General features: G+C 38.8%; 1 protein-coding gene and 1 pseudogene across 1 annotated transcript in view; one reads left to right on the top strand and one right to left on the bottom strand.

Moving 5' to 3' along the window:
• The window catches only part of LRBA (LPS responsive beige-like anchor protein), a 752,417-nt gene that overhangs the window by 336,650 nt on the left and 404,245 nt on the right, over positions 1–11,522 (bottom strand). The gene's annotated exons all lie outside the window — the stretch shown is intronic.
• On the top strand, positions 370–743 carry LOC123522355 (annotated as a pseudogene).

Below are 11,522 nucleotides of genomic sequence, written 5' to 3'. Positions count from 1 at the left end.
CAATTTACTTTTTTTAATGGATAATTAAAACTAAGGTATATATTAAAGTACTGTGTGCAGTGTAAGTCAGTATTTGTAACTGAGCAGGCTGTAAGCCATTAGTACTCACTGGCTCCCCATCATTTGTTTCAAATGTGCAAGAGCTATATGGTGGAAAAGAATATACCTGACTCATATATCCAAGAACAACTGTTTTGGCACATAGAACCTCCACTTCTCTCATGCTCAGGCCTTCTGCCCCCCCACACACACATATACATATATGTTGTTGCTGCTGCTGTTGCTCAAAAGATAACTTATAAAAGACAAACAGCTTGTCTGACATCTTAGCAAGGCTGCAGCACTGGTAGCTGCTCTCCAAGCTTCATGATGCCGCCTAAGGACGACAAGAAGAAGGATGCTGGGAATCGGCCAAGAAGGACAAAGACCTAATGAACAAATCTAGGGGCAAGGCCAAGAAGAAGAAGTGGTCCAAAGGCAAAATTCGGGACAAGCTCAATAACCTGGTCTTGTCTGACAAAGCCGCATATGACAAGCTCTGCAAAGAAGTTCCCAACTATAAGCTGATCACCCCAGCAGGTGTCTCTGACAGACTGAAGATTCGCGGCTCCCTGGCCAGGGCAGCCCTCCAGGAGATGCTGAGTAAAGGACTCATCAAGCTGGTTTCAAAATACAGAGCTCCAGTAATTTACACCAGGAACACCAAGGGTGGAGACGCCCCAGCAGCCGGTGAAGATGCATGAGCAGGTTCAACCAACTGTACATTTTGAACAATAAAATTTTATTAGCTCAAAAAAAAGAAGGTAAGTAGCTTGTAATAAGGAGAAAAGCAAGCATTACCAGCATCTGTGGTATCACATTTTTATCTTTGAATAACGTAAAGACTTATGCATGAATAAACCCAACATAAACCAGCACAATCCACCTTTAATCTAAATCCACACATCTTTTAAAAATTATACTAGTGAAAACAACGATGTGATATTAACTAGAAAGAAGTGAGAATGCACACTGTACTTTGTGACCTAGATAAATTAAAGCACTAGTCAAAGGTATGTGTTCCCTACCCACAGGGGAAAAGGCGCCTATTACGTTACAATTCCAGATTCTTTAAGACAGTGGGAAGCCAATTCTTTCAATACTTGCTGTCATCTCCTAGAAACTTTCTAGTACTTTCCATTGTGAAGCAATTATTCGCATTCTAGGATGATTTATTTTACTCTATTTCTTTGCTATATTCTTTCTGCTTCTCAGAAACCAGTTCTGCTTTGGTATAATTATAACCATTTTAAATATTTTCTGGGTTTGTACTAATATTTACAATGCATTGGTTGAAGATACTCATATGGGAAAAATCATCTCTAATCGCAAGGCACTTGCAATCTAATTAATACAATAAAATAAAGAATTCAAAGGATTATATTCAATAATTCTTCTATTACACAAATAAAAGCCCATAGCTCTGAAAATTCAAAGGAATGAGCAATTATATCTGTTTTAAAGGGATTAGGAGAGGGTCCAAAATTTAGGAAGGTAATTTCCTAAAAAACGGGTCAAGATCAAAGGGAATCAACTATATTAAATAGAAAGCATATATGTAAGGAAGCTTATTGATAATGAAATAGATCTCTAAGCATGTGACATAAAAAGCCAATTAAATGATGCATGGAGTAGACTAGCTCTAGAGCTAAGGTAAAGAGATCAAAACCTGATGATTAGAAAGCAGAAGCAAACTAAGAAAGATCCCCTCTGTATATGCTCTAACACCCCCGTCCAAAAATCACACACATGTCCTCAATTCCCATTCCATTGGTCTTATTTAATCACATGACCCCAAGTGGGAAAGGTAACCCCTGACTGGAAGCCACTTCTGAGCAACGACTTTACTCTTTGGAAAGAGAGTGTCAAACTATGGTGGTAAGCTAGCCATATTTGCTACAGCAGATGACAAAACCAAAGAGTAAAAAAGGAAAGAACAGAAAATGTCAAGGAATGATAAGATACATGTTGCTATCTTGAATAGGATCCCGCATATACTCGAGTATAAGCCAACCTGAATATCAGCCGAGGCACCTAATTTTACTGCAAAAACTACATTAAAAGTGTGCTGAAAAACTCAGCTTATACAGGAGTATGTATGGTAATTCCGTAATTATCTGGGATCTGTGAGAAGCTAGCGTTTGGGCAAAGACCTGGAAGTGGTTCATCTTGTAGAGGAGGACTTCACGCAAGAATTATAGTAATTCCAAAGAAGCTGAGGTGGGAACACACTTGGTGGCCCAGGGAGGCCGTTTTGCTTGAGCAGAGAATACCACTAATCAAGTAAGTAGAAATCCAGTAAAAAGGCCAAATCATTTAAGATCCCGTTGGTTGTGGTAAAGACATGGAAAGTCTCTGTGGGATAAGGAAACACTGGGGGATTTAGAGTAGAATATCAATACATTGTGACTATATATATATTTTTTGTCTTTTCTTAATTTTTTAAAATATATCATTTTATTGGGGGCTTATACAGCTCTTATAACAATCCATACAATACAATCCATATTGTTATCAAGCATATGTACATTTAACAAAACATATGTACCATTTGTACATATGTTGCCATCATTTTCTTTTTAATCATTGTATTATGGGCTCATACAACTCTTATCACAATCCATCTATCCATCCATTGTGTCAAGCACATTTGTACATTTGTTGCCATCATCATTCTCAAAACATTTGCTTTCTATTTGGGCCCTTGGTATGAGCTCCTCATTTACCCCCTCACTCCCTACTCGTGTCCCCCCACCCCTGAACCCTTGATAAATTATAAATTATTATTATTTTGTCATGTCTTACACTGTCCAACGTCTCCCTTCACCCACTTTTCTGGAGGGGTTATATGTAGTTCTTTGTAATTGATTCCCCCTTTCTACCCCACCTTCCCTACATGAATCCTGAGGGGTTCATCTCTCCTGGATTCCCTGTGTTTCCAGCTCCTATCTGTACCAGTGTACATCCTCTGGTCAACCCAGATTTGTAGGGTAGAATTGGGATCATGACAGTGGAAGGGAGGAAGCATTAAAGAACTAGAGGAAAGCTGTATGTTTTATCATTGCTATACTGCACTCTGACTGGCTCATCTCCTCCCCGCGACTCTTCCACAAGGGAATGTCCAGTTACCTACAGATGGGCTTTGGGTCCTCGCTCCACACTACCCCTCATCCATGATGATATCATTTTTTTGTTCTCTGATGCCTGATACCTGATCCCATTGACACCTCGTGATCACACAGGCTGCACTGTGACTATATTTTAACATGATCACTTTAGCAGCTCTAGCTGCTACCAGAGTTTAGCTGTGCATATGTGAAAATATGCTTGACACAATGGATGAATGTATGGATTGTGAGAAGAGACAGAAGAGCCCCCAATAAAAGTATTTAATAAAAAATTAAAAGGGTTTAGCTGTGAGTGGATGGGTGATGTTGGAAACTCGAGATTGTTTGTACACTTTTGCAATAATTCAAGAGAGATGCTGATGGTTTGGACCAGGGAATACCCATGGAAGTAATGAAGAATCATGAGTTGAAGGCTGAATAAACAGAATATAATGAGGGGGAAAATAGTATGATAACTGAAAGCAAGAATGCAAACGTATTCAAGGGGGAGCTTTAAACAGTTTATGGAAAATGAAATTTAAAGATTAATGCAAGAACTTTAAATATATATGTATATATCATATCATTCCATAGGTCAATAACGTCAAGCAGAATTGTACAATTGCCACCACAATCAGTTTCCAAGCATTCTTTTTCTTGATGGACTCATTGGCATCATCTCCCCCCCCCCCCCCTCTCTCTCTCACACACACACACACACACACACACACACACACACACAACTGAATGCCTCTTCCCCTGAAACCCTTATTCTACTTGCTGTCTCCATAGGTTCATCGATCCTGGGTTTCATACATCAAAAAAACAGAGTAACATATAACACAACTTCAATAGGGTGACAACCTACAATGACATGACACCTCTGAGATATATCCTAATGTGGACAAGCAAAAAAACAAACAGAAGAACACAAACCAAAGATACAGACAATATAGGAAACAATATAGATCAGGCCCAGCATGCATCGCAGAGGGAGGGTCTACTGACAAAGTTTTAACTGCTCATGTCAGATTTATGCCTTTGATCTTCCATACTCATATCTGCAAAGCTCTCTTTCTTCCCATTCCTCAAGTGTAGATAGAGGGAGTTCTCCAGAGACTCATGTTTCTCCACAAATGAATCTTGGGCTCCCACTGTGGACCATAGTCCTCTGTACAGTGGGTTTTCACAATTCAGGCTCTGATACTCTGATACCTCCCCTTCAACCTCATTGACTGATGATAGTGTGCTTCTTCCAGGTGGACTTCGTTGACATCTCACGTAGACGACTGCTTGTTTGGAAACAGGCCTTTAAGAACCCAAATGCTATCTTATCTGCTAACCAGACACCATCTACATCAGCAATTCTCAATCTGTGGGCCGTGACCCCTTTGGGGGTCAAACCTTTCCCCCTTTGGGGGAACGACCCTTTCACAGGGCTTGCCTAAGACCATCGGAAAACATAAATATTTCACAATATATAATTACATGTTGGTTTGTGATTAGTCACTATGCTTTTAAATATATTTAATGAAGTTCAATTTGAAACAATGAAAATATATCCTGTATATCAGATGTGTACATTACAGTTCATAACATTAGCAAAATTACAGTTATGAAGTAGCAACAAAAATGATTTTATGTTTGGGGGTCACCACAACATGAGGAACTGTATTACACAGTCAAGACATTAGGAAGATCTACATTCTCCACCACTGTGGTAATTCACCTTGTGTCAACTTGAGAGTATTCTGAGTGAATGGGTGGATTCTAGTCTGTCAATCAGGTCACAGCCATTAATGCCTGTGTGGGTGTGACCTTCTCATGAAGAGTCGGAAACTTCCTGTCTCTTGATTTTGCCTTCAGAAAAACAACTAATCCTCAATGACATAGCACCTCTGAGATACACACTACTTATGAAACAAAATTAAACAGAATGTCCATAACCCATTTGCCGAATGATTCATATCTTAATAGCGCATATAGATTGTTGAAGCAGGGTATTGATTGTCCGGCTACCAACAGTCCACAGCTCTTGGAACTGCCATCTTCTGATTTCCAGACAACGTGTATTTTCCAACTTGCGGCAAGTCCTCAGGTTACATGTGTGTCTGAGGTAGGGTCCAGTTCATTCACTGGGGTTCCTTCTTGGGATCTCCCTGGCACAGCCTCCGGATCATGCTGTGTGCCCTGTTGATCCAGGATTCAGTGACCCAGTGGTTCCATGGCACCCAGCCTGGTTCCCTGAAGTTCCCTTGGACTCTTGAGGTCAACGTGGCCCATACATTGCAAGCTACCAGAGTGACTCCCCACATAGTGTCCCCAAAAGCATTTTCAGTCATTCATCCCTCAACCTGGGGATTGGTCCTCCCTCTTTTCCTACCAACAGACATGCCCTTGTGTTCCCTCAGATGTGATTGCTTCCTCTCCCCTCTGCTGCGTTGTCTTTCCCAAGTGTTACCCTTATCCCTCTGATGGGACTTTCTACATGCCTGGGGTGTGAGTGCGTGCGTGCGTGCGTGCCGTTGCTCACGTTTGCACGTGCATGTGCATTCATCGTACATTTACATGACAGCCACTCAGTAGACAATATTCTCGCCTTCCTTAGCCATCTGTTCCCAGCAGACGTGAGGCACCTTATGTTCAAGTGACCTATGAAGCACGTACCTAGAGCTGACGGAGTATTTGGTTCGCTGGCACTGGTGAGGCTCTCTACTAGGCTGCCTGGCCAACCAGCCAGAAGACTGGATGCCCTACAAGCCTAAGCCTGTGCCCATTCTGCTGCTTGTTCCTACCACAGTGGATCCATACAGAATCTGTCCTTTTGTGCTTGACTAACTTCACTCAGCATGTCTTCCAGAACCCTCCACATTTTCAGGCATTTCATGGTTGCATCGCTGTTTTTAAGGGAGGTGTAGTATTCCATTGTGTGTATGTACTAGAGGTTTTTTTAATCCAATCTTCTACTGATAGGAATTAGGCTTCTTCCAGCTTTTTGCTATGGTGAACAGTGGCGCAATGAACATGGGGGAACAAACATCTATTCATAATCTGTTTCATATTCCTTTTGGGTATATGCCCAATAATAATATTGCCGGATGAAATGGTACTTCAATTGCCATCTCTTTTAGGTATCACCCTATCTATACATTCCACGGTGGCTGTATGTATTTCCAAGTTCACCCTCAGTGGATAAAAATTCCAATCTTACCACACCGTCTCCAACATGTGTTGGTTTTTTTGAATTGGGGTACAGTTACAGGTGTTAGGTGGTATCTCATGGTTGTTTTGACTTGTATTTCCCGGGTGGCTAGAGACCAGGAGCATTTCCTCATGTGTTTATTAGCTATTCAAGTGTTATCCTTCGTGCATCGTCTGTTCAGGTCCTTGGCCCACCTTCTCAGAGGGTTACTGGTCAACTGTGGCGGCTGTAGAGTAGGCCTTTTTAAAAAATGATTTTATTGGGGGCTCGTACAATTGAATCAGGCATGTTTGAACATATGTTCCCTTCAATCTTTTGCAGACATATACTTTCTATTGAGCCCTTGGTATCGGTTTTTGTTTTTTTTGTTTTTTGAGGTCAGGTAGTGCAAGATCACCTACTTTGTTCTTTTTGAGTAGTTCCCTGCCCATCTTAGGCTTTTTCCCTTTCCATATGAAGCTGGTAATCAGTTTTTCCATTTCTTTGAAGAATGATGGTGGGATTTGGTTCAGTTGCATTGAATTTGTAGGTTGCTTTAAGTAGCAATGAAATTAACACAATACTGAGCCTCACAATCCATGAACACAGGATATTCTTCCATTGTAGATCCTTTTTGGTTTCTTGTAGAAGGTTCTATGGTTTTCTTTGTACAGTTCTTTTGTTTTTCTAGTCAGGGTTGTTCCTGGGTGTCTCCGTGTTTGTAAATGGTTTTGTTGCCTTGATATCTTTTTTGGTATTCCCAGCACTGTTATATAAGAATCCAATTGAGTTCTGCTTGTTAATCTCGTGTCCCGCTACTCTACTAAATGCCTCTATTGTTTTTCCTATTGTGGACACCTTAGGGTTCTCCATATATAAAACCATATCATCTGCAAATAGCAAAAGTTTCGCTTTTTTACCCACTTGTACTCCCTTGATTTTTTACAATTGTCTTAAGGTACTAGATAGGACTTCCAGCAAAATGTTGAATAAGAGTGAGGATAGGGGAAATCCTTGTCAGGTTCCCTTGTTTAATGGGAATGTTTTCAGCTTTTCTCCATTGAGTGTGATATTGACTATTGGGTTTTTGTATATGGACTTTATTTTATCGAGGATTTTCCCTTCTAGTCCTATCTTCTTAAGAGCTTTTATTAGGAATGGGTGTTGGATGTTATCAAATGATTTTTCTGCATCAATTGATATTATCATGTGGTTTTTATCCTTTTTCTTGTTAATATGGTAGATCATGTTAATTGCTTTTCAATGGTTGAACCATCCCTGCGTCCCTAGTATGAATCCCACTTGGTCATGAAGTATTCTTTTTTCCACATATTGCTGAATTCTATAGGCCAAAATTCTGTTGAGGATTTTTGCATCCATGTTCATGAGACTTATCGATGTGTAATTCTCTGCCCTTATGAAAGAACTTTTGAAGCCTCTTTATAATTGCATACAGAGACTTGGTGGCACTGTGCGATTTAAATCGGGTTGCTACATGCAAGGCCTGCAATTCAAACCTATCAGCCACCCCACAGAAAGGAGATGCTGCTATCTGCTCCTGTAAAGTTTAACAGCCTTGGAAACGGCAGATAGTTGCTATGAATTTGTAATTGTCTGGCTGACAGTGAGTATGGTTTTTGGTTGTACTTGTGTACATACCAATGTTCACTGCAGGACTATTCAACAGTGGTTAAAAGGGGGAAACTGCCCACAGGGTTTCTGAGATTATAAATTTTTAAAGAAGCCAACATGCCTTATCTTCTTCCCAATTAGATCGCAATAGGTTTAGTTTAGGTTTTTTTGTTATAGTCATTAAAATGTGCTTCATAATTTTATGAGAATGCTATCACAATAAACTGTACTGTTGGGGCATTCTCCATTGATAGTTTTTACTTTTGTCTTTATACCCATGTAATCTGCTTCCACAAATTACTGCACACTGACTCCTCACTTAATAAGTAACTGAGTCAGTGTGCAAAAACGCTGTGTTAGTTACAGATGGAGGATGAGCAAATCACAGAGCAAAATGTTAGAAGAAGACTATGTTATCATATGACTGCCACATTACACCATTGTATAATGGCCAAAGCACTGAGGATCATGGTCTAGCCAAGTTCACCCGTAACTGTGACCTTGACAGCCTGCATTTTTCTGGCCTCACATCTCGGAGTTCATTACTAACAGATGCACAGTATCAAGCAGCAGAACAGATCATACATTTTTTTTACTATTTGTGAAATTTCTCATAACGAGATAACTATTAAGTGAAGAGTAAGTATAAATAAAATCTCTTCTTTACCAGTCAGTTTTATTCCTTCAATTACATGGGCTAGGCTAAGGTGGACATGGTTCAGTGCTGAACAACTAGTCAAAAGGTTGAAGGTTCAAAACCACTCAGGAGGGCCTTGAGAGACTGAGCTGCAAGCTGATTCTGAAAATCACAGTCTTGAAACCCCCCATAGAGCAGCTCTACTTGACACAACTTCACTAGTCTTCAAGACAACCAACAGTACAATAGGGATCTACCATGAGGGGCAACCTCGCCCCGCCAAACCTCATAAACAAAAATCTTGCTCTCATGTCTCTTATATCTTGGTCTGTCTGAATAACCATTTATTCAAAAGGAGATTTTGCCACCAAAAAAGGGAAGTCTTGGTTTTTTTTTACTAATGAAGATTATGCAAAAATATCAAAGATCTGTTCAAAAGGATTCATATTTCCCTCAGACTTGCTTTCATTAGGAAAAAGGAATTGAACCTCTGCTTTTAATCCCCAATCTTATAAAGGAGATTTTAAAAAATAGCTTAACAGCTCTAAACTCCTAACTTTTAAAATATAATTTTAAAATAAAATATAATTCATACAAAGTAAAATACTATATCTTCTTAGTCTGATCAGTCTTTCAATCTTAACCTCTTAAAAATAATAACAAGCTATGTTGGTTAACCCATTTTTATTATGTTCTTAGCTTATTACTCTTATCCCAAATAGATAAAATAAGCCTCCTGGTCAGCCATATAATTTTCTTTTATCACAAATTAAAAATACACTGATGGCCAATTTATTTCTATTATGTAGTAACTTCACAACAGACATGGTACATATCCCAAAGCAATTGTTTTAAATCAAATGATGATAAAATATCTACCTATGATCACCAAGGAGTCTTTATAGTGTAGTGGTTACTCACTGGGCTGTTAACTGCAAGGTCAGCAGTTTGGAACCAACAGCTACTCGCTAGAGAAAGATGGGGCTTTCTACTCCTGTGAAGAGTTACAGTCTCATAAACCCACAGGGGAAGCTCTACTCTGTCTTGTAAGATTGCTATGAATCAGAATTGACCATGAGTCAGAATTGTCTCAATGGCAGTGAGAAGTAAGGTTCACTACAATCAATACAACCATCGTATTAGAGCAATATTAATACCAAAGATAGCTTTCAAATCAAGGGTGCTCACACTTTTTCCGCATGCGAGCTACTTATAAAATGATCAAGTCAAAATGATTTTGCAAAAATGCAAAACATATATTTTTATTTATTCATAAATGCATTGAGAATTCTTTATATGTACAATGTATACTTATGTACCTTGCATAACCACGAGTCCATATTGCACAACACAACATAACACAATTAACTATGTACATTTTCTGTCATGACCTGAGTTAACTCTGATGACTTGCACTGAATGGAATGAGCCAGGGATGCCTAGTCCGGACAGTAGCTGCTGACAGCCAGCCTCAAGCACACTTCCAAATGATCATCAGTCATGGTGGAATGGTACTTGGACTTCATGATCGTTATGTGGGAAAAAGCTGACTCACATAAATAAGCAGAGCCGAATAATGCAGTCAAGGAGGTAGCACATTTTCTCAGGTTTGGGTACTTTCCCTCTGCGAGTAAGTTCCAGAACTGTCATGCGCTCTGGACTTCAGCTGAATGTCGGCTTGTAGTGTCAAAATCTCCCATTCCATATGAACGTGATGCGTTTTTGTCTTCTTACTTGGTCCAGCTCCCCCACTCATTTTAATACCCTTTCTTACGTTTAAGAGAAAAAAAACAAGGTCTAAAAATTGGCAATAACTTAGCTTGTCAGTTTTGCTGCACTTAGCACAGCTGTTTGCACGTGCGTTTGACACCTAAGATTGCATCTGTTTGGCTGTGCTGCATATTAATTAAGTGACGGGATTGATGATAGGCTTACGTCTATTTTTTTTTAATGCCATGCGATCGACCCACACTACATTTTCGATCAATGTATTGAGCACCCCTGCTTTAAATACCAAAATCCTGAGGTAGAAAGTCCAACTATGCCTTAAAACGTATATATTTAAAGAGATGCATTATTTATAATTTTCTTAAAGTTATTATCAATTTAAGTTTAAAAAAAAGAAACAGAGGTACATGCTGTCTAAATAGCTTATGGTTTCATTTTACACCTCTCATATCTGGGTGAAGTTTTAAAAGTAACATAATAGGAAAATGAAAGTATTTTTCTCAGAAGATAGAGTCCATATGTTGTTCAATCTAGAAACCCATTGGGGAAAGACTTGAGTTTTTAAGAAGTGAATTTTGACAATTGGAAGCTGATGTGGCCTTTTTTCCCCTCGCCATGCAGATTTGAATACTTCTCAGGGGAAATGAAACAGACCTTACCAAGTACAGAAAAGTTTAACACCTGTTTAACTCCAAATTACTTATAAAATATTTAGAGTACATTCAGAATCTCAGAGTGAGGGCTTAAATAAACAAATACCCTTAAATTCTAACTGTAACATATTTTTATAAGCTTGACACGAGAAAGCATACGTATATATTGAGCTTACATATAAGAGGGCTTCAAAAAGTTTCATTATCTTTTAATTCCATTTTTCACAAGCTCTTTGAAGGCCCCTTGTATATTTCATATGATATAGTTTTCAACCCTTTTAAAGTACATTATTATAATTAAATTCACATATAGTTTTATTATTTCTGGTGTTAAGATTTTAATAATATATTAAGTATTTAATCAGGCTATAATACTACAAAATTTACATCAGGCGATAAGACTAAAAAGTCACCAGTGCTTTCTAGCATGACATCAAGTATGTGCTTAACAAAGTCATATGATTTGATAAGCATATATATCCTAATCATATTTTGGATAGACTTAAAAAGAAAAGCTAACATAGTTAAGTAAAATAACTTCCTAT

Source organism: Echinops telfairi, unplaced genomic scaffold (genome assembly GCF_000313985.2).
Source record: "Echinops telfairi isolate 266 unplaced genomic scaffold, ASM31398v2 ScPeMD7_5868;HRSCAF=6743_1, whole genome shotgun sequence".
Lineage (NCBI taxonomy): Eukaryota > Metazoa > Chordata > Mammalia > Afrosoricida > Tenrecidae > Echinops > Echinops telfairi.
This window is presented reverse-complemented; position numbering and strand designations above follow the sequence as displayed.